At 40.8% G+C, this 24,697-nt stretch overlaps 1 non-coding gene across 1 annotated transcript; it reads right to left on the bottom strand.

Annotated features, from left to right (window-relative positions):
* Positions 1 to 357: 357 nt before the first annotated feature.
* Positions 358 to 491, bottom strand: LOC133260871 (small nucleolar RNA SNORA31). The gene has a single exon (XR_009741010.1). It is a non-coding gene; the product is annotated as a small nucleolar RNA SNORA31 (small nucleolar RNA).
* Between the last annotated feature and the right edge of the window lie 24,206 nt (positions 492 to 24,697).

The following is a 24,697-nucleotide window of genomic DNA, read 5'->3' on the forward strand; positions in this document are numbered from 1 at the left end:
CCAGTTCATCCCACCCTCCCTTCCACCTTTGGTATCCGTAAATTTGTTAGCCATGTCCGTGTCTCTATTTCTGTTTTGCAAACAAGTTCATCTGCGCCATTTTCCTTTCTGCCAGTCTCCAGTTCATTTTCAGTCAGAATTGATCCACATATAGATGTATTTTTGATATGTTACTGGAGGGAGTTGCTGTCTACATCTTCCCACTCTGGCATCTTCATCTCTACTCCAACTCACTTTTTTTTTTAACCCAAATTTTCTATTCTTTTTTGGAACAAAAGGCTCTTTGCTGTTTACAAGTTTATTTCTGAATTGAAAAACTTCCCCCTCCTTGTTTTTCCCTGTGTTATTATGATTTTCCCCTGTCTTTCCCCATTCAGTCTTGTCTGCCACAATCAGACAGACAGAAAGTGCAAGGACAATTTTTTTCTTGTATATTAGTAGAAACTTTAGGAGAATATAGTAACTGCTCCACGTTTGTCAAATAGATACATTTTTAATTGATTTTTTTAAATTTTCAGCATACTTAACAGTGTCTGACCCATAGCAAATACTTTATATTTGATTTTATTTAGTCACTAAGTAGTGTCTGACTCTTTTGCGACCCCATGGTCTGTAACCCACCAGTTCCTCTGTCCATGAGATTTCCCAGGCAAGAATACTGGAGTGAAGTAAGTTGCCATTTCCTTCTACAGGGGATATTCAGGACCCAGGGATCGAATCTGCACCTTCTGCTTGGCAGGTGGATTCTTTACCACTGAGCCACTAGGGAAGTCCTATAAATATATGATAATGAATTTAATTAAACATTTGGATGCCTAGTAGGCTTTGGGTATATGAAAAAAGACATTTGAAATATAGACATATCTTGGAGTATTTTGAAATCTAGTCAGGAATCATTATGTAAGTAAAAAGTTACAATACAACATGAAAGTGTCTATAATAAAGGTGTACAAACAGGTTAACAAAAATATATACTGTGAAAATAAATGAAAGGAGATCAGTGGACAGGAATCTCAAGGACCACAGAGATTTCCTGAAGGAACATTTGCAGTGAACCCTGAAAGATGGATGGGAATTCACATAAAGAAACATGAGCAAACATTTGAATGTTTGGAGTTTTTTTCCCCCACTTGTCCTATGCATGTCATGTGACTTACCTCAGAAAATTCTATGTGATGGAATCCAGTTGCAACCTTCCCTCCCTGACTGCTTGTCAAGAAATGAGTTAATTTTCAATCCAAGAGATCAGTGTCTTTAGGGACCAGCAACTCTACAGCATCAGTGACAGAGAAAGAGCAGGCTGGAAGGAGCCCATGGCCTTAACAGAAATTGTCCGTGTGTTCCCAGATGTGAAAACTGCATAGTAAGTAAAAACCTAAGTAAATAAATCTGAAAAGAACTGGGGAAAAATTAGAACAGTCCTCAGAGGGTTCCTTTTTGCATGAGTAAGTGCAAAAAAAAAAAAAAAAAACCTGTGGGAAACTATTATAGAAACCATAGGAAATTCAAACAGTGCTGTAGCAGCCCATGCTTCAAGAATCCCAGAACATCCCATCAGTAGGACATAGACCTATGCTAAAAAACCTACCTGGAACCAAATTCATGTTGCTTAAGGTGGGAACACCATTAATCCCAGTGATAATGCAGGTTCAAATACTTGTGAGACAGAGAGATCCAGAGGGCATAGTCCAAAACAGAACTGTACAAGCTGGCACAGGTGAGGATGACACTGCAAGACAAAGCTTTAGAAAGAAGATGAGAGAAACAGGAAGCGTTGCTGAACTAGGCTGAGCCCAGAGAGGCAGAGAAACAGATTTTTAAAATGCCATTTTTGAAAAACCATAGAAGAGTGCTCCCTTGAGCTGTGAATCTGAGAATGCTTCCCTGGCCCACCTTCAACTTTTGCAAAAGAACTTCCTCCTAATAGTGTTATTTAAATAAGGAAAAAGAAAGAATTTCAAAAAGATACTATAAGGTAAAAGATGAAGATGAACCACAGACCTCCATGCACATAAAAACATTGGGGAAAAACACATTTTCCACAAAGAATATTAAAACTGACACCAGGTATTTCAAATTCAATAAAAAGAAACTTAGATATCACCAAAACAGTGTAAGAAAAACAGAAACAAGACTTAAAGCATTTCAGAAATGAGGTAGCTGAACAGCAGAAGATTTTTTTTAAAAAGAGATGAAAGAAATTGTGTGAATTGTTTCAGAAAAAAAATACTGAATTAGAAGGAATGCAAAAGCAAGTAGACTAAGAAAGCTTAATGTGGGAGCTATATATTCAAGGGAAAAGAAGTGAGAATAATAAAGTGGAAATAGAGACAAAAAATATTCAAGAAAATGTGAAAGATAGGCAGAATAGAACCAACATATGTGCTATTGGAGATCCTAAATGAGAACATTTACAGCAGTATGTAAAAAAACAAAACAAAGAAACCAAAAAAAAAAAAAACTTTCCTGAAATGAGATAAATCACAAACCTACTACTAAAAGGACACTTCCTGGGTGATATAAACTTTGTAGTTTGAATCCAGGTAAATTGTTTAATAAAACAAAACACCAAACTCCTCAGATACTCATACCAGAATTCAGAGTTGCTCTAAGATATTCGTTTTAATATGTTTTATTGAAGTATTGTTGTTTTACAATGTTAGTTTCTTCTGTACAGCAAAGTGAATGAGATATGCATATACATTTTCTCTCTCTTTTGGATTTCTTTCCCATTTAGTTGACCACAGAGCACTGAGTAGAGTTCCCTGTGTATATAGTACGTTCTCATTAGTTATCTATTTTATACATAGTATTGCTAGTGTATATCCCAATATATTGGATAGTGTTTATCCCAGTCTCCAAATTCATCCCACCTTCCCTTCCTCCTTGGTATTCATACGTTTGTTCTCTAAATCTGTGTTTCTATTTCTGTTTTTCAATTAAGATCATCTATATAATTTTTCTAGATTCCACATACATGCATTAATATACAATATTTGTTTCTGTCTTTCTGACTTACTTCACTCTGTATGACTGTCTCTAGGTTCACGCACATCTCTGCAAATGACCCAATTTCCTTCTTTTCATGGCTGAGTAATATTCCATTATATATACATACCAAAGCAAGAGCATTAAACAATTATCTTGCCTTTCTGATTTGAGGTGTATTTCAGAAGGTAACACATAGCTTTCATGGATAAAGGAAAGTTCTTCTACACAGAATAATTTCCACAGACAAGTGCAAGCCAAAGGATAAAATTAGAAGTCATCATTTCACAAACCCAATGAAATGACTGATTCAGACAGAAAGTGGTAATCAATCATCTCACAAGTGGCTTTCAAATTGCACTCTCCTTTAAGCATCATCTGAGAATTTCTTAGAAATGAAAAATGCTGGTCACTAGCCCAGACTTACAAATCAAAAACTCTGGGGGTGGGGCCCAGGAATTCTGTTATAACAGATTTTTCAGTTAGTCATGATGAACTGTAAGGTTGAGAATGGCTTTATGCCACACTGCTCACATGATTTCATTCTTTAGAGAAATCAAGGAGGATTAGGGCTAATCCAGGGGGCTTCCCTGGTAGCTCAGCTGATAAAGAATCTGCCTGCAGTGCAGGAGACCCTGGTTCAATTCCTGGGTCAGGAAGATCCCCTGGAGAAGAGATAGGCTACCCACTCTTGTATTCTTGGACTTTGGGCTTCCCTGGTGGCTCAGACAGTAAGGAATCCGCCTACAATGCAGGAGATTTGGGTTCAATCCCTGGGTTGGGAGGATCCCCTGGAGAAAGGCATGGCAACCCACTCTAGTATTCTTGCTTGAAGAATCCCCATCAACAGAGGAGCCTGGTGGGCTAGAGTCCATAGGGCCTCAGAGTCAGACTCGACTGAGGGACTGAGCACAGAGCACAGGGACATCCGAGCTTCCTGCTGAAATCTTTGATTTCATTGTTTTCTTACTTTGGCCTGAGTGTTCTGAGGCGATAGAAATTTCTTTGTATTTTGAAGGCTCAGTATTGCTATTATGTCTCTTCTTCTGTTGGCTCCAACCCTTCAGGTAAGATCACGTCTCAAAAACAAGCGTAGAAAGGTCAGAGAGGTCTTTTCAATTCAAATTGACTATTTGGACTATTAAACAGTAATTTTGATTTCTGAAGCTTCCCTAAGGAACTGGGGAAAATTGAGTTAATCAAATTTTCTGGACTGCTTTGATTCCCCTACAGCCACACAGACCTGGCTCCTGTCATTTTGAATTTCTTAGCTTTTATTTCTGTCAAGAAAATTGGATAATATATTCATGTGCTTAAAAGCAGCTTGCAATCCTCTTAGCAAAATGACCTATATGTGACAGAAATGTGCATTGCTTTGAGGTTTCTATATGGCTGTTAGGATGTGTGCAGGTATTTTGAATTTGTACACACTCCTAGAGGGCTGAGGCTGAATTCTGTTGTATTCCCTTTGCGGGAAGCCAAATGCTGTAAGCCATCAGTTATTCAGTTAGTGCATTTTGATGATTAAGCTGCTATGAAGAAAATACTGTTTCTTTTTTGAAGTATACTTTGTGGAGGTATGTGTTTCACTGGGGGGGGGTCCTTTAGGTGAATGTCCCCAAGTTAATAATATCTTCAAAATGCCTGCAACCTTAATTTCTCCATCCATATAAGATATATCACACTAATATAATGGCATTTCTTCTCAGCTCTCCCCAAATGCTTCCCAGAAATTCCTGCACACAACCCCAGTATTTCTCCAAGTATTTCTGTGAGTTCTTAACTGGTGTTTCACTTGTGAGTGATTAACCTTGTTCCCTTCTGTGCCCTGTGGGGTCTGCCTTTTATTTGTCTCTCTTGTCCTCCTGGTTCCTGCAGTGACATCTCCCAGTGGAGTCGATCCCAAAGCGGCAGCTGAGTCAATGGTGCCTGTTTAGGAAAAGGATGAAAGGTTTCAAAATAGCTTTTACTCCCTGGTAGCTCAAAATCTGCCTGCAATGCAGGAGACCTGGGTTTGATCCCTGGGTCTGGAAGATCCCCTGGAGAAGGGAATGGCAACCCACTCCAGTATTCTTGCCTGGAGAATCCCATGGACAGAGGAGCCTGGTGGGCTACAGTCTGTGGGGTGGCAAAGAGGTGGAAACAACTTTCACTTTCAGTTTCTGGTCTCCACTCATACTGCCAAAGAGCCTCGCTAACCATGTGAATAAGGGACCCCAGTGCTTGATACTTGCATCATACCATGATTGCTTTCTCAAATTAGCTTTTTGGTAGTTTTTACTGGATCTTCCATTGTAGCCCATTTGCACTTAGAAGGTGGTAGGTCAGACTGGACTGACGAATCATCAGAGTGATGAATTCAGTATTCATGATCTTCAGTTCAGTTCAGTTCAGTTCAGTCGCTCAGTCGTGTCCGACTCTTTGAGACCCCATGAATCGCAGCACGCCAGGCCTCCCTGTCCATCACAAACTCCCGGAGTTCACTCAGACTCACGTCCATTGAGTCAGTGATGCCATCCAGCCATCTCATCCTCTGTCATCCCCTTCTCCTCCTGCCCCCAATCCCTCCCAGCATCAGAGTCTTTTCCAATGAGTCAACTCTTCGCATGAGGTGCCCAAAGTACTGGAGTTTCAGCTTTAGCATCATTCCTTCCAAAGAAATCCCAGGGCTGATCTTCAGAATGGACTGGCTGGATCTCCTTGCAGTCCAAGGGACCCTCAAGAGTCTTCTCCAACACCACAGTTCAAAAGCATCCATTCTTCAGTGCTCAGCTTTCTTCACAGTCCAACTCTCACATCCATACATGACCACTGGAAAAACCATAGCCTTGACTAGACGGACCTTTGTTGGCAAAGTAATGTCTCTGCTTTTCAATATGCTGTCTAACTTTTCTTCCAAGGAGTTATCGTCTTTTAATTACCTCCCTTCTATTTTTTTATTTTTTTCAATTATTTTTAATTGGCAGATAATTGCTTTACAATGTTGTGTTGGTTTCTGCCATACAACAATGTGAATTAGCCATAAGTATCCATATATCTCCTTTCTCTTGAGCCTCCCTCTCACCCTCGCATCCCACCCCTCTAGGTCATCACAGAGCACCAGCCTGAGATCCCTATGTTATATAACAACTTCCCACTAGCTATCTAGTTTAAATATCTCTCTGTCCTCAGTCACTCAGTTGTGTCTGATTCTTTGTGACCCACCATGCACCTCTGTCCATGGGATTTCCCAGGCAAGAATACTGCAGTGGGTTGCCGATTCCTTTCTAGGGGATCTTCTCAACCCGGGGATCGAAACCAAATCTCTTGCGTCCCCTACATTTTCAGGCGCATTTCTTACCACTAGTGCCACCTGGAAAGCCCCAGTTTTAAACCTGTTACTGTATGTATTTCAATGCCATCCTCTCAATTGATGAGCCTATTTGCAGCACAGGAATAGAGCTGCAGAGGTAGAGAACAGATTTGTGGACACAGTAGGGGAAGGAGAGGGTGGGATGAGTTGAAAATGTAACATTGAAACGTATACATTCCTTTCTATTTTGACTAGCTGTCTTAGATCCAAACTCATGTACTCAGATTACATGCTTTGGAATGCAACTCTGAGACCCACTCTACCAGTCCTCCAGAAGTGTCCAGATGTCCTGAATGCTAGGATAAACCCAGCTTGAGGGCAGCATATTTTTATCCCTGCTTTAGGTAATGCTGGAGGGTGGTATGATGCATCTAAATTAAAGAACTATATTGGATCTGACTCCTTGGAATCCATCTGAGAAAACAGAAATAAATTTAAAAAGAAGACTCTAAGTGTAAGGGGGAAGGGGACCAATGAAGTCCCATAATCTCTAGAAGTATGTCTTCATTTATTTGTGCATTTCAACACGTATTTATTAAATGCTTACAATGTTCTAGAACAGGGATTGCAAATAGATTCCATCTTGTGTGCCAGCTCTGATCAATTGGCGGTTACTGTCTGGAGCAGCCTGCGTCTACATGTGGGCTCAGCAGGAAGATGTCATGAGTGATTAGTGATGTCAGCTAGCGAGGAAGGAAAAGGCAGGAGTGGCAGCAGACTCACCAGGTATTTGTGGTGCCTTTTCCAGTCCCCGGAGATACAGCAATAAGTAACACACATGCATATTTTTTAAATAGCCAAAATGCCCCAGCAACTGGAATTCACAGTATTTTAATTTTTTTTGCTTATGTTCCTTTTCCAAGAACTGTCCTCAGTCACTCAAGCTCTGCCCGTCTTGGCATGCACCTGTTTTTGTCTCCTACGATTCCACATTTTCATCTCAATCTACAGGCTCTGCAGCCTGTCATATCGCCTCCCTCCTTGTGGTTAATGCACAAGACTAGTTCATCTCCTGCCCACAGAAATTGGAAGGAAAAATTGACATTACAAAGAAAAATTGTCCCCCCAACTCAATAAAAGTCTATCCTGGAACAATCTCAAAAAGTTTAGCTCCCTAAAGTATGATACAATTTGACATCCTAATTAAAGTAAGCTTGAAGAAGAGTCAAAGAGGGAACGAAAGGAAGAAATTCCTATTTCAAGCAGCAGAGGGAATTCTTTTAGTTGACTTGCATGCAGATGAAAGAGACCTCAACACCAAGAGCTAATTACCTACAGCATTAATTCAGGATGTGAGAGACAAAGGATGCACCCTTTTTATAAAAAATGCCCCAAGATAGACAATTGAAGCTGATTAGCAAAAGCAAAGTTGCTAGAGAGGGCTGGGGAATGTGTGCTGTGAGTTGTGATTCATGATGTCTTGTCTAGTTTCTCAAAGAAATTGCCAGCATGTGAGTTCTATAAAAATTGATTAATCATTTGAAGCCAGATGCATCCTTTATTGAACCTGGCTCTTCCTTATTAAATATAGTGATTAGAACCAGAAATAAGGAAATAATACTTAGACTGATCCATCATTATCCCTATATACTTTACTGCTAATGAGGCAAAACTACTTTTTTTATTCAATAGGTATCAAGATAATCACATATAAAACCAAAGCGTCTCTTCAATTTCCTGGTACAATTAATGGACAAATACAATGTTCATTTAAAAGCAAGGCTGTCCTTCACCTCCACAATCAAAGTAATTAAGGCATCTGGGTTGCTTTCCTTTTGATTTTTAGTAAGGGAAAAAAAGTCATCCTGGTTTTGCAGTTGGCAAAGTTTCACGTCGTGCTTGATCTGCTTTATAAGAATAAAAAGCCTTTGCTGATGCGTATATGTTGTCTGTGTTATGTCGTCACACTGTTTCTTCCATAAAAACCTCCTGTTTTGTTTTCCTAGCTCCTCTTCCTTTTTTCCTGGGGCAACACCACCACTGTCCCCTTTTCTGGGAGCGCTTCTCCTCCCCTCACTTCCGGTATTGTGATTTTTCAGTAGAAATGCCCGTATTCAGTCATGATCCTACTCCCCTCATCCCCACTATAACTCCAGGAGTGGCACTAGACCCAGGATGGGTCAGAGTTCCTTTCCTGATATTTTAAATCTTGGAAACAGACAGAAAGATGTAGGCTTGGGTGAAGTTCTTGAAAGGCATGTTTCCCGCCAGGTGACGCGGCAAGGCAAGGGAAGCTAATGTATAGAAAGAGAAGAAGGAGAAAACTCAAAACGAAGGGCAGACCGTCCTGATTGAACCTCACTTCCTGTAGAAACCTAGCGGTATCCACTCCTGTGACTCAAGTATTCAAAACTTATATGAGATGCTCCAATATTTCCTCTGTTAATTCCTCATTTTGATTAAGTGAATTTGAATTTTGGTAGCAAAGAGCCCAAACTATCGAACTATCTACTAAACATGCTAACAGTTCACCTGGTGTCAGTAATACTCAGTTGTTGGGACTATTTCATGTAAACAGTGGGTGGACTGGTTATTAGGAGGATGCTAAGGGATGGTGAAGATCTGGGAACATTCCCAGGGATAGCTGAGAATGGGTAAGGAGGCTAGGGTCTCCAAGCACAGCATGGCAGTTGGCATTCAAATGACCAAAGCCCATGCCCTGCCCATTGCAGGATTATTAGGAAGCCCCCAGACCAGGATTTATACAGCTGAGAAATCAGATCATGTATCTCTTGCCTCCTATCCCTCCCCAATCACTCGCTCTCCATGCCTTCCTCTAAATTTGGCATCACGTATTTGCTTTGACATCCATGTTCCTTCTTCATCATCCCCTTTGATCAAACTTTACATTGCCCTGACTTTCAGCTTCCTGGGTGAATTCCCCTCAGGTTTCATGCCCAAGGCATTCATCCATAGCCAACTGACCTTTGTTCCACAACTGCCCTGATCAATATTGTGGCCACCAGCTGCAAGTGTCTATTTAAGTTTATGTTTTTATTCATTAAAAAAATGTTTGTAAGTTAAAAATAGTCTCTTCAGCTACATTTCAAGTACTCAAAAGCCACATGTGCCTAGTAGCCATTGTAGTAGATGTTTTCATGTTGGCAGAAAATTCTGTTAGTCAGCATTCTTCTATCTGGTGACCTATCAAGTAGCCCAAACCAAGTTTGTCCAGGCCACCCTTGGTTACTCTCTCAGCAGCTACAGAGAGGAGATGCAGGATAGAATAATGAAATTAGTGCATGCTAAGTCGCTTCAGTTGTGTCTGACTCTCTTCTGTGGACTGCAGCCCACCAGGCTCCTCTGTCCATGGGATTCTCCAGGCAAGAATACTGGAGTGGGTTGCCATGCCCTCCTCCACGGGATCTTCCTGACTCAGGGATCGAACCCACGTCTCTTTTGTCTCCAATATTGGCAGGTGGGTTCTTTACCGCTACCTCCACTTGGGACACCCCTCCTCTAAGGATAGCGGGAATGTTACAAGTGCCGCGCCCAACTGCCCTTGGCAGACATCACTAGTCAATCACAGCATTATTTCCCACTGAACAAGATTTGGCTTTTGCAGTCATTTTGAGGACTATGCTCCTGGAAACCTCTAACAAAAGTGATTAGGGTGGGCATTGGAGATGAACCATTTGGAACCTGATTCATCCCTTGCTAGAGCCAAAGAGGACACGAACGTCCAGTGGAGCCAATGAGTAATAGAATGTAGACTAGCATTGAAGCCTTCTGATTAAAAGCAGTGAAGCGTGTAATAGGGTAGTAAGTTCTAGAATGAAACTGCTGGGGTTCTCATCTCAGTTCTACCTTTTAATTTCTGTGTGGTCTTGCACTAACTGTGTTGATCCCGTTTTCCTACTTATAAACTGGGAACTTTAGCAACAATACTTTTCTCATACGGTTGTTTTGAGGAATAAATGGGATCATGTAAGGTACCTGGCATAAAGCACTGAATAAATGATAGTTAGTATCACTACCTGTGTGACTTTTAGAGTTCTAGTTATTATTCCCACCATATAGACGAGGAAGCAGAAAATAAGAGCTTAGCCCACATGTCAAGGTTGCACAGCTAGTTTGCTGCAGATTAGGGGTTTTATCTATTTTTATTCCAACTCTACTGCTCTATTTACTAAAAGATGTTCTCAAAATAATTCCTGATTCCTTACATGCACTATTTTTTTTCACCCTTCCAGTGTAAGATAAAAAATTCATGTATTGGTGTACTTACATAGCTCTTTGACATAGCTGACAAAGATCTCGACAGATAAATTGGTTGTGAACCTTTCTTGTGGAGACCTTTTTGAGTAAACTTTTCCCACAGTTTGTCCATCAGCTGCTTAGAAATGGACATTAAGGTCAAGGTCACAGTCAGCTTGCTCCATTGCTTCCCAGGTTGATGACAGTTGCAACTTACTAGGTAGAACTCATAAACTGCTGACATTCAATTGTTCCTGCCTTACAAAAATTGCATTTTCTAGCCTGATAATTATTTTTATTTTTACAAATAAGGAAAACTGGCTGAAAAAAATGTCAGTAATTTGCCCAAAGACAAATAGCTAATAGGTAATAGAACTGAGATTCAAATCTAAATAGGCCTGACTAGGCTAACCATGGTTAGTTGCTATGCTTGGCCTGGAGGCTGGACACCCTGTGACCAAACCCTTAAGGGTGTCATAGGGGAGGGGTGGAGTGGCCAGTCTCAGCAGAAGAATATCACTGACACTTTGATGACCACAGCCATCACTACAAAAGAAAATCAAACATCTTGCCTGACAGCCTGTTCACTGAAAATGTCATGCTAATGTAACTATATTTTAAGCCACTTGTTCATTACCTGCCATCGCAGAATTAACGGAGAAGCCTAAAGCTTTTGCAACTTGGAGTTTGTTATTTAAGCATATTAATTTAAGCATGTTATTTAAGCATTTTGATTCCTTTTGCATTTCTCGGAAAACCTTAATCCAATCTTTATATCCTTACTGGAATTTCCTTCTGAATTTCCTGCTTTGTGGCAAGGAATACCTACCGCTCTCTAGGAGTAAGGCTGTCTGCCCGTGAGATAAATGGTTGGTTGATTTATCCTTTTAAAAATGAAACTTCCTCTAGGTGTCTTGTGAATATGAGTGCTTTTACAAACCGAACATCAGCAATCATCTTTTATTTGTCTAGAAAGATGAAGTTGATCATTTGTCCTACAATCGTATGTCCTAACCTAGCTGAATGACTTTCCCAGACTAAGAAGATGTTCGGCTGGCTCCAAAAGAGTGGTTTTTATACAAAATGGAAATATCCCTTGTTGCCAGCCAAAATCTTGGCCTTCTCTGCCTACCAAAGCCGAATGAAAAATACAGAGTTTGGAGGAAATCGTAAGGTGGCTTTTATTCTCAGCCAGCAGAGAGGGGAACACAGTAAGCTCATGCCTCAAGAACTGTGCCCTTGCTCCATGAAGAGTCTAGGGGCTTATATAAGGCAAGGGATCGAAGTCGGAGTCGGTGATGAGGAACGAAGGTGATAGGATCCTGATTTCTTCCTCTTGCATTGTTTCAAAGACAGAATAAACCGGCACCCGTAATCCAGTAATGGAGTCCGGTAGTTCCGTGGCTCTGTGGTCTTCTTTCTGATATGTAACTACACGGGGAAGGGTGTTGTCAGGGTAGACACCAGATACGGGGTGTATTTAGCAGAGAGTCAAAGGAGAAAATGTGAATTGTAGCTCCTGCAGAGTTAGGGGCAGAAAAGCAAACTTAGCTACAGACATGCAGAGTTAGGAGCAGTAAAGGTAATAAAAAACTAGGAACTGTTCAGGACTGCTCACTGTTCTCTTTATCTTCTTTCTGTCAGGAAAGGGAAAGAGAAAAATTCGTTCCTCTATTTTCCTTTTCACTGCAACACCCTCAGGCAGTTGCCAACCCAAAGATAGTGCTGACTAAAAAAATGCACAATGCGAGAGTGGCAAGTTAAACTTTATTGGGGGCTAAATGAGGACTGCAGCCCAGGAGACGGCGTTTCAGATAGCTCTGAGAAACTGCTCTGAGGAGGTGCAGGGGGCAGCTAGGGTACTTAGGAGTTTTGCAACCAAGAGCAGGTAGTCAGAATGTCAAAAAAATTGTTTCATTTAAAGAAAACTAGATATCCTGTTATAGAATTTAGCACTTTTCTGTGGATGGAAAGATGCAAGAGGCTGGGCTCACCTTTGATATGCACCTCAGCTCTCTGGGGCCAGTACCTGTGTTTTTACATCCTGAGTTCCCTCAAGGCTCATGTAGGAACAGTCTGATGGCTGCTAGATGGCAGGTATTCATTGCTTCCTGAGTTTCCTCCGGACTTATCTCATGAACTGGCTTCTGTTGGAGGGCTACAATAGTTGATGACTGTGACATCCTTTGTTTACTGATGTGGCAGAAAATATTCCATTTCTCAGTAGTTCTTTCTAACATAGGCAATGTCAACATGGTCAGACAGCTTATTTAAATTTTTTTCATGAGCAATGAATTGATTCTTTTATAGGATATCAAACAGTTGGATGAGCTGATATTTTTTTTCTTAGAAACGCATCTATTTTTAAACTCAATTTAATGATTCTTGTATCTTTCAGGCAGGCCCATCCTCTTTATATGTTTTACTAAACAAACAGCAAACTTGTTTCAATAGGGACTATACAGGAAATGGGAATCTCATGAAAATACCAAGTGGGGTGTGTAACTGAGCCAGCTGTTAGCGGGTTTCCGCTGTGGGTCTCTGCACTGTTGGAAGCTGTGATATGCATACAACGAGGAGCACTGAGAAAGAAAAAAACAGTTTTTAAATCAGCTGCAGTCTCTCAGGAGTCCATTTATCTGTGCCCCCATCGCTGCTCTGGGTGTTGGTTTTTTGTAGAGGCAGGATGTAAGTTTTCTGTATAAATAAAAATCTATTTTCTGCCTGAGAAATTCTGCTTTCCTCCAGCTGGTGGTGAAGACTCTTGTCCCTTCTGTGTGGCTCTAGGCCAGTGGCTGCTCTGTTGTCTTAAGAATTGCTCCAGGCTCGATCTTCTCTGGCTGAGAGTATGTGCAGACAAGACCCGTGTGTCCCTCGTGTGGATGTGATTCTGTACAGCTGAATCCATCCCAGTTTACCACCCCAGAGCAAATGGAGACTATTAATATTTTAATGAATTACCTTAGGGGGATCATGGGGGGAAAAAAAAAAAGAACAGTAAGAGCACCAGCTTCCCTCTGGGACTAAAACCAGGAGCATTTCGTCCATTGCCAGTCCTGCTCCCTGAGCTGTTTTCCTTGTTACATCTCAGCTCTGTCATCTTTGGTTGTTTTCAGCATTTGTGTGCCCAAAGTAACAGACACATTCTTGGCCTTTTTTCTTTCAGTTTTGAAATTCTCTAGTTCGGTGTTGGGGAAAAATGATTTCTAGGCAATATTTGCAACTATTTAGAACCATTTGCAAGAAGGGAGAAAAGCATAGTCAACCCACCAATAAGCTAAAGTCATCTCTTGTTTCCCAGTGAAATAAAAGCTATTTCCAAATGTGATTTCACTCTGACCTCGGTTGTGACACAGCCTTCAACCCTGTATTCCGCGGAACACCGGTCAGGATGATCTCTTTTCAAAAGATCTCAAAGGACAAAGGGACAGAAATAGCAGTGTGGTTTTCTGTTTCGATGTTGGTGGTACTTGTGCATGATTTTAAGTCTGGCTTCCTGGTTTGGTTCTGCTTCTGGGTTTTCAGTACAGGAGATCATTTCTGCTCAAGGCATTTTGGAAAGTGAAAGGAACCACTAGATGGCAGAAGTGCACTGCCTAAAATCAGAGTGGCCATCGCCGCAGCATACCCCTGGATGCTGGCGGGCAGGGGGTGGGGAGGAAGGTGCACTGATTATTGACCCACGGACCCCCATCTCCCCCTTCTCTCCTCCGACTCTACCTGCAGTCCTGGGTGCTATTCTCCTATAGCTTGTCAAACACACTATTGGGATGGATGGCTCTGAGACCGTCCTCTGCAAGCAGATCTGCTAGACAACACTGCAGCTTTAGTTTAAGGTGGCCTGAAAGTCTTGTTAACGTTCCTCAGCATCCCCAGCAGTGTGGTCCTGGCAACTGTTTGGAAAAGGTCCTAAAAATGCCTGGGATGAGGACTCTTAGCTTCTTCTGGGAAGAATGCAACAGATCGATAAGGCTTAATTCGAAGAAATAACTTGTTCTTTGCCACCATTCATTTTTCTCCTTCCTTAAATGCATAATTAATTCCTACCATGAGCTAGGCACTAAGGATGCGAGCCTGAGTGCTCTGTCTCATTCGATTCCTTTGTGACCCACCACCATGGACTGTAGCCTGCCAGGCTTCTCTGTCCGTGGTATTATCTAGGCAAGAATACTGGAATGGTTTGTCATTTCCTCCTCCAGGGGATCTTCCACACCTAGGGATTGAACCTGCATCTCCTGCACTGGCAGGTGGATTCTTTACCACTGAGCCACCTGGGAAGCCCCAGGCACTAAAGATACAACTGTAAGTAAGATAAAGTCAGGTTAGGCAAGAAACCTGTAGTGCAGTTATGAGAGACACCTAGGCAGTTAATAGGCGATTAAGACAGGTGACAGTTGCTACAATAAGAATGAACACAGGACGCTTCAGCATTTTCTGCTGGGAGTGAAGACTAAGGGAAGATCTCAATTAGGAATGAGCCAGGGGGAGCCAGGGGGAGTCTAAACTAGAGAAAAGAGGGTGCTAACCCAACTACTATGGGAGGCAGAGCTGTCACTTGGCCCCTTAAGAAGCTGTCTGGCTGAAATTTAGAGTGGATGCTGACAGTGGAGGAATAAGGCAAGCATGTACCAGATAAAGAAGGGTCTTGTGTGCCCTACCAAGGAATTTACATCAATGAGAAGCCATGAAAAATTGTTAAAAGGCAGTATCTTGATCACATATGCTCTTAGATGGGTCATTCTGGTGGCATTTAGAAAATGGATAGGAGGGAGGCAAAGGAGAGCAAGTTAAGGTGAGCATTTCTGATAGTCGCAAGGTATAGAGGAGAGAGTGAATGGTTAGCATTATTAGGAGGGTAGAAAAGATGTCTGCAGGTTTACTATGTGTAGGGGGCAGGGAGCAGTGGAGGGATCAATAATAATCCCTTAGCCTTTCTCTGGGGTAACTTCAGAGACTGTGTCACCATTAGTCAGTTGTAGTACTGGGCATAAAGTTCATACTAAACCCCAACAATGTGCAAAGAATAGCATGAAACTATATTTAGTATCCATTGATCAGTTCATTTATTCAAACAATATTTGTGGCTCATCCAGTCTACATAAGGGATTACGCCATGTCTTATGTATATCAGCATGAACAAAAGTGATATTTTCCAATCTTAAATTTAGAGAACACTTTTTTCCTTCTGAAAGTGTTTTTCCTGTCCTGTTTATTGCTACTATTCTACTCTTTGTATACGAATTGTGTTAGTTTAACAATCATTATTATGTAACTCTCGTTGCTTTACCTAGACTAAAAACTGCTTGGAGGCAAGTCAGCAACCAAATCCCCACACACACAAAAAAATATTGAAAATTTGCGTCAAATGAAGTAATGTAGCTTTAATTCCTAAAGCTATTTTTTACACACAGCTTGGAACACTCCTGCCATTAGTATCATCGTGGAAAAGGTGTCATGAGAATATTTGCTGAGCTCCTGTGTGTCAGCACTGTGACACAGGTTCACACAACAGGCACAGACATTCTCCGGAGCTTGAGATCTCATGAGGACAACAGACTGTGAGTGAGAAAACACACAGGCAGTGTATTCCTGTAATGATATGAACCTGTGAGAACTCTCCGAGCTTTGTCTCCCTTGTGATAACACATTTCTGGAGGAAATGTGCAGTTACACTTAGGAGACAGGGAAAAACTGACTGGATTCTGAGGCCCTCACTCCATTGCCTTGGTCACTGTTACTGAGCTAAATTTTTGGCTGAATTCATGGTCAAACGGAATAAACAGCTAATAAGAAGAGACAGGGAATCTTCTAAGTCTTTAGAAAGAGCCTCTGCACCAGAAATGGCAGAGATGCTAGGCTGCATCTCATGTATCAATTCAAGCTGGAAGTGGCTGCCTGGAGGGCCCCGCTGAGCAGGCTTTCAGGGGAAAGGGGTTGTTTTCAAATGAACGCTTGCTCAGGAAGGGAGGGTGGCCACACACGGTGTCTATTGGTGCGTCCCTCATGGCTTAATCAATAATATTGACATATCTCGAGAAAGAAGGCACAGAGAGATTAGAATGTGTCGTGTAGAAACACAGGGTTCAGAGAAGGAGCTTTGGGTAGAAACTGCTCATTTCAGAATCTGGGAGACTCAGATGGTCGGAGTGAAGGCTGCTAAGGGTCAGTCATATTTGATTAGCCTTCATCATGGCACTGAGACCCTAGAGAGTCTGTTTTTCTTTGCTCAAATACTGTGCTCAGAAGGGCCTTTGGATTCATCTGTCAATCTCGCCAATACCAGAAGGAAGATAGTCCATAAGAAGTTTAGGATTAATTTTTTTGTTGTTTAGTTGATAAGGTATGTCTGACTCTTTTGCCACCCCATGAACTGTCGCTAACCAGGCTCTACTGTCCAAGTGGGTTGCCGCTTCCTTTTCCAGGGGATCTTCCCAATCCAGGGATGAAACCTGAGTCTCCTGCATTGGCAGGCGGATTCTTTACCACTGAGCAACCAGGGCATTATTAGAAACAGTTAAGATCTGCTCTCTGGAATTGTAACCCTCTCTGGGCCTGAGGGTTAGGCCCCTGGTTATAGTAAATTCATTCTAAGGTTATGTTCTCCTAAGGTTTGTTAGCCAGCTTGGTATGGCCACATGCATTACCTGCAAAATGCCTTTCTTTTGACTTTGGTGAAACCCACATAAAGTTTTATCAGTTAGCCAAATCAGCTAATTTGTAAAACTTATATAACCCGTGCAGAAAACTGATAATAACAATAAATTATTCAAGAAACTCATAGTTCTATTTTGAACCAATATACTCTTTAAAAATAAATGTGACAATTAAAGCATATATAAATTCAGTTTCAATGATTTTTGGCAAGGAAGTACTGTTTTCTTGCCACTGGCATCTTCCCCTGATCTACTTGCAAGTTTTACAGAAATTTTTGTTTTTGAATGTGTTTAAATGCAAATTTTAAGTTTACCCACACATTCTGTTAATGATGTGAGAGTTCTAATGTATTTTATTTCTGGCTTAAAAGATGATGCAAAATGCAAATTTGAAGAACACTGAAGGAGTTTTCTTTCTGCCTTTTTAAATGCCTTCAACAAGTGCTACCCTTCAGGTTAAATACTCAGAAAAAAAATGCCTAATAACAATTACTGCTAGGACTTGACAGCTGGCATTGTATTTCTTGCAAGTGAATATCTCGGGGTTGAGTCACAGAACTATCTGCCACATAAAAGTGCATGGATACTAACTTCCTCCAAGGGAAAGGAAGGCTTGAAAACACTGTGGAGTCTGTAAAGCCCTCATGGCCCAGTGGCTCAGCATTCTGAGAAGTTCACTTGGAAGCAGTGCTCGGATGGGAAAGAATGGGAAGAGGAACACAGTTGGCAGAAGGCCAAAGACAGAGCAGAAAAGAAAAAAAAAAGTCATAATCTGAATTTTAGCCATAGCAGAGTGGTGACTGACTTAGACATTATGGAATATTTGACAGGAAAATCAAAACTTTAAGCACTGGGCTAGGAGACTGAATCAAAATGTTAAGATTTTTTTTTTTTTTAAACAGAAGCCAAGTTACTCACATAGAACATATTGTTTCCCCTGAGACAGATTTAATAGCCACAATTTCCTGCCATCCCAACGTGGAAGCTTGAGACTTCACCACTTTTCCTTCAAGAAGTGGAGTCAAAGTCCCTCTCACGTGGACTCTGGGCTTGACCATGTAACATGTTTTGGCAAAAGGGATTTCATACAAGCATGCGCTTTGGAAATATTATATGCAGTTTCTCTGCCTCTCTGGAAACACCACTCAAGACGTGATACAGCTTGTAAAGAAGAGGCTATTATTAGTTTCCTATTGCTGTTCTAACAGAGTACCACAAACTCAGTGATCTAAAAGACCCCACAAATCTACTGTCTTATAATTTTCAAGGCCAGAAATCTATCATGGGTCAGCAGGATTGAATTCCTCCTGGAGTATCTATGGGAGAATTCATCTCCTTGCCTTTTCCAGTTTTTAGAACCCATCTGCATCCCGTGGCTGGTTAACCTCTTCCTTGCATCCCTGTGACCACTCTATCTTTGTCACATCTCCTCTGACTCTCCTGCCCCGCTTCTTAAAATAACTCTTATAATTAGATTGGGCCCACAAGCAGAATCCAGGATAATCTTCCCATCTCAAGATCTTTATCTTAATCACATCTGCAAAATCCCCTTTCTCCTGGAAGGTAACATATCCATATTCACAGGTTTTGAGGATTAGAATTTAGATGTCTTTTGGGGACCATTATTCTGTCTACCACAAAAGCCAAGTACAGGAGAACCAAGGAGCTCCATCCCACAGCCAGCACCAAAGAACCAGGTATGGGAATGAGGCCCTCCTGGCTCTTCTAGTGCAGCCCAGAAAGCAGGCATGTCAATGAACCCAGCTGAGATCAGCAAAAGAATTACAAGAAATGATATGCCATTGATTTTTACAATATATATATATATATATGTATTTGGTAGTGCTGGGTCTTAGTTGTGGTATGCAGGATCTCTTAGTAGAAGCATGTGAAATCTAGTTCCCTGGCCAGGGATAGAACTCAGGCCCCTTGCTTTGGGAGCATGGAGTCTTAACCACTGGACCACCAGGGAAGTCCCTTTTATTGATTTTTAACTCGAGTTTTTGGGTGGTGGGCTATGAAGACCTCAAATCCTAAATTAAATAATTTATTTTCACAGTAATTTAAATCAACCTTCTGGAATTGAGGCATTTTACCTCTGTACTGACAAGGGTGAAGTTTGAAAGAGGGAAAATCACTTTATGACTTCCACAAATAGCTCCCTTCCTCATGGTATGAGAACTCTTAGCCGTTGTATTTTCCAACCTATTTCTGAATACCATCAGATGTCACAAATGAAAAGGATTTTTTAATTCAGCATCCTGATTGATTCCCTAATGTGTGTCTGATTCTTTTCTCCTTTTTTGACATAGTTTAACATGCCAAAAGGTGTTTTTGATCCTTATCAGTACCATTAGCAATTGTTTCAGTTTTCCAGTTTCTGAAATCACAAATGCTTGAAAATATCCCCTTATTCATCTCAAATCTTGGACTCATAGAAGTCTATAGTACAGGCTCCTTGGTGTTTTTATGGACCGAGGTATTTACTGACTACTCTGTTCCAATTAAATCATCTATCTGAAATTTGATAAGCACTAACCTCCACATTGGGCTCTATGGAATGCCATACAAGTTAAATTAAAGAGACAGAACTACCACTCTCCAAGACATTCCATAAAATTTAATTCAACAGACTCATGAGGGGAGTGATAAAAGGTCTCTTTGGTCCTTGATTAGCTCAAATGTGAAACACTTGATTTGCAGCTCAAGTTCCTGACCTTGAATATTATTATTTTGCCTTCTATGTCATCTCCTTTTTAGAACTTTATGCTGAATGTCAATCCCATTGTCTTGGAAACTAGGCAAAGCTGAACTGATCACTCAGTTACATTTCCTGTTGTAAGATGTGAAGATGATAAACAAATGCAAGAGTACATGTCCTAGATTCCAGTTTCTTTGGTGGGCGTAGGCAGATCAGTTCTTCTAGCTTTATATCATACCTCCTAAGTGAAAGTGGAGAGTGAAAAAGTTGGCTTAAAGCTCAACATTCAGAAAACAAAGATCATGGCATCCGATCCCATCACTTCATGGGAAATAGATGGGGAAACAATGGAAACAGTGTCAGACTTTATTTTTTGGGGCTCCAAAATTACTGCAGATGGTGACTGCAGCCATGAAATTAAAAGACGCTTACTCCTTGGAAGGAAAGTTATGACCAACCTAGATAGCATATTGAAAAGCAGAGACATTACTTTGCCAACAAAGGTCCGTCTAGTCAAGGCTATGGTTTTTCCTGTGGTCATGTATGGATGTGAGAGTTGGACTGTGAAGAAGGCTGAGCGCCAAAGAATTGATGCTTTTGAACTGTGGTGTTGGAGAAGACTCTTGAGAGTCCCTTGGACTGCAAGGAGATCCAACCAGTCCATTCTGAAGGAGATCAGCCCTGGGATTTCTTTGGAAGGAATGATGCTAAAGCTGAAACTCCAGTACTTTGGGCACCTCATGCGAAGAGTTGACTCATTGGAAAAGACTCTGATGCTGGGAGGGATTGGGGGCAGGAGGAGAAGGGGATGACAGAGGATGAGATGGTTAGATGGCATCACCGATTTGATGCACATGAGTTTGGGTGAACTCTGGGAGTTGGTGATGGACAGGGAGGCCTGGCGTGCTGCAATTCATGGGGTCGCAAAGAGTGGGACACGACTGAGTGACTGAACTGAACTGAACAGGTAGACATTGTTTTTGTAATAAAAACAATAATGACTTAAGTATATATTATCCAGCTAAAGAGATAAAATAGAAATCATTTCTCATGGTTTTTATTCATTCTTTGTACTGCTTGCCACTTCACATTGAATAGAGGTTTTTGTTTTTTTTTCACCTAAGTATATTATTGCCTAACATTATCTTACTGTCTGTGAAGATTAATCAAAGTTTGGTGGACAGTGGCTGTGTGATTGAAGGATGTTGTATTCTGTGACAAGGGAAATGCTATACTGAGATGTTCACAAAATGCTAAGTGAATGAAGAAAAGGAGATAATTAATTTTGAGTGGAGGAAACAGATCAGGCTTCTGAGGGGAGGTGACATATGAGTTGAGCTTGTCAATGGCAGAGCTAGAATTTTAACACTTCTGACCACTCCACCCCACCCAAAAAACCCTCAAGATCTTAACCCTGCCTGTACTGTCTCCACAGCCACTCTACCACCCTCCTCATCCCCCCTGCCAACTGCCCAACCAGATCTACTGTCTCTAATCTGATGTCTGCACATCAGAACCAGCTTCATTCTTGTTGCCTTCATGACTATGGCAGGTAGGATAACACTAATATTTTAACATTAGCAGTAAAACTAATACCCAGCACTAATTAAGCACTCCCTCGATGTTAGGTCCTTTATTAATAGGGAGAGCTAATAATTTATCACCAACCAGAGACATCTTTTTTTAAAACAATTCTCCTGGAATATTGTTGATATATACAATAACCTATGTATGTTAGAATATAGAATTTAGTAAATTTTGATTTATGTATTCACCCTTGAAGCAAATCAAAGTGATACTATTACCCCTGAAAATTTTCTCATGCTTTTTTATAATCCCCACCCACCACTCACTTCTGTCTCCAGGCAACCCCTCATCTGCTTTCTGTCGCTAGGGGTTAGTTTTCATTTTTGAGAGTTTTATATTGATGGAATTATGCAGTGTTTACTGGTTTTTGTCAGGCTTTGTTTATTCACTCCAAGTTGTTGTGGGTACTGATAGTTTCTTCCTGTATGTTGCTAGATAGTATTGTATTGCTTGAGTATGCCACAGTTAATTCATCTATTCACCTGTTGATAGGCATTTGAGCTATTGTCAGTTCTTGAATATTGACAATAAGGCTACTATGAATATTTATGTTAAAAAAGTGTATTTTTTAAAGCATCCAGGTTTTATAAGCAGAAAAGGCTAGACTCTTTTTAGACCCTTGCGTCTATCATTTCCATCTTTCTCTGGGTCTTAGCAGATGCCATTTTCCAGGCCTAGAATGCTCTTCTCTGAGTGCCTCCTCAGCCCCCCAACTTTCATGTGAGCAGTGCCATTTCACTTTTCCTGTCTCTACAAAAGCCTCACTTCTTTCTAGAATAACTCCCCTGATTTTCTGTCATCAGTGAGTTGGGTACCACTGTATATATCCTCCCATAGATACATTTTGTATCTTCCCCCATTATAGGACTTATCACCAGGTATTTTAACTGCTTCTTTACATATCAAAGTTTCTCTAGAATTAACATTGTCTGGCTAAATACATGTTAAATGATTGAATAAATAAATGAATGAATAGTAAAGAGATCAAAGTAAGCACAGCAGGGAATTAGTCGTCTATAATTAGATTGTGGTGACATTGCACAACTCTGAATATACTAAAAATCATTGAATTGTACATGGCAAGTGAGTGAGTTATGGTATATGAACTATATCTCAATAACTCTATTTATAAAAAGGGAATTGACAGATAGGAAGTCATCCTGATGGAAAATACAGTAAAGTGAAAGTCGCTCAGTCGTGTCTGACTCTGTGACCCCATGGACTATACAGTCCATGGGATTCTCCAGGCCAGAATACTGGAGTGGTTAGCTGTTCCCTTCTCCTAGGGGTCTTCCCAACCCAGGATTTGAACCCAGATCTCCCTCTTTGCAGGTGGATTCTTTACCAACTGAGCCGCCAAGGAAGCCCAAGAACATTGAAGTGGGTAGCCTATTCCTTCTCCAGTGGATCTTCCTGACCCAGGAATCAAACTGGGGTCTCCTGCATTGCAGGCAGATTCTTTTTCAGCTGAGCTACCAGGGAAGCCCATATTATATTAAGGAGTGACCAAAAATGAGGCTGGGAAGAATTCTTACCTTTTCAGTGTCAACTGTAAATGTCCTAAAAGACTGAATGATCAAAACTCAACTTACCACCAGGTTTTTAACCTCAATATTCTTTTCTTATTTGATTCACTTATTTACTTATTCATTTTTGCTAGCAAGTTTCAAAGTATGTTAAAGTTAGTTTTCTAACAGCTATTGTGTTAACTGTCCCATGGTGAGTAGTAATCTAATCTAGAATGGATAGCATAATAAACTAGGAGCAAGGAGGAACTCATTCTATACTTGGAACCATCCCTCTCCAGGAGACTTGATGCAAATCAGGACCCGTATTTCCTGTCATGAAGGATGAGTGAGGCTTTACCATGATGATAAAATTGAGAAGTGCATTTGAAGCTGAGCTATAATCTACACACACACACACACGCACGCACGCGTGCACAAAGGCAGGAGGACATTAACCATCAAGGTAATCACTGGAGGATTTGTCCTGTGGTGTTCATCTGCAGGGTGAGGGTGGGTAGGGGCAGGAATATAAGACTAGAAAGGTGAGTTGGTATAAATCTCTTTGCCCTGGAAAGAGTTTTGAATTTCATTCCATGGTCAAGGCAGAACCAACATTTTAAAAATTAGCTTTGTAAGGAGAAATGAAGGACCGAATGGATCATTGTGAGGGTAAATGCAATCACAGCTATGAAAGAATTTGGCACCCCTGGGAAGAGAATGCAGTATAAATCAAAATCTCCTTCACTCAACTAACTTGAGCATAGCATTAACTTAGCTTCTCATTTGGATTCAGGCTTTCTTATGCCCACCTCTGTTCTCTCTCCTGCCTTCCCTGAAACCCTCTGGTTCCAAGCATAGTTTTGAATGTGTGTTCAGGGGTCTTATTTTGTGTGTTCGGGATCAAGAAGAGATGTATACTCTGGCTCTTGTTTTTTGAGGACTATCTTTTATCATTATCTTTTATCTTTTATCAGAAATTCCACCTTGAATTGAAGGTATCCGAAACAGTCAGTCTTGGAGGGAACAATGTTTTTACCACCCTGATTTTCTTTTTTTAATCTATTTGAGCCTGTTTGACTTTTATCCGTAACTATTTATTGATTTCAGTGCTTTGTAAGAAAGAAATTTATACCTGTCAGTAGGTTATGTGTGAGACAGTGTATGTGTGTGAATTTATGTACGTGTGGGTAGGTGGAGGGTTGTATTCAGTTTTTATTACTCCCTAACACATGTCCACAATCTTAATGATTTCAAATAACACTCCTTGGTATACATATGTATATACTTGTGGCTGATTCATGTTGATGTGTGGCAGAAACCAATACAGTGTAAAGCAATTATCCTCCAATTAAAAATAAATAATTTTTTAAAAAATCACCCATTTATTGGCTCACAGTTGTGAAGGTCAGAAGTCTGGGCTGACTAAGCTAGGTTCTCTGGTTAGGATTTAATAAGATTGAGTTCAGAGTATTCCAATGGGCCAGGCTCTTACCTGAAGGCTCTGGGGAGAAATCCACTTCCAAATTCATTTAGGTTGTTGACAGATTTCAGAACAAAGACATTCTCTTATATAACTGCTGTGCAGTTATCAAAATCAGGAAATTAAATGTTGATCAAAATGTTATGACATTTTGATAGTCAAATTATTTCCTTTCTGCCGATAAGTCTATTATAACTATCTTCTTCTGCTTCAGGATCCTACTGAGAATCA

Source organism: Bos javanicus, chromosome 14 (genome assembly GCF_032452875.1).
Source record: "Bos javanicus breed banteng chromosome 14, ARS-OSU_banteng_1.0, whole genome shotgun sequence".
NCBI lineage: Eukaryota > Metazoa > Chordata > Mammalia > Artiodactyla > Bovidae > Bos > Bos javanicus.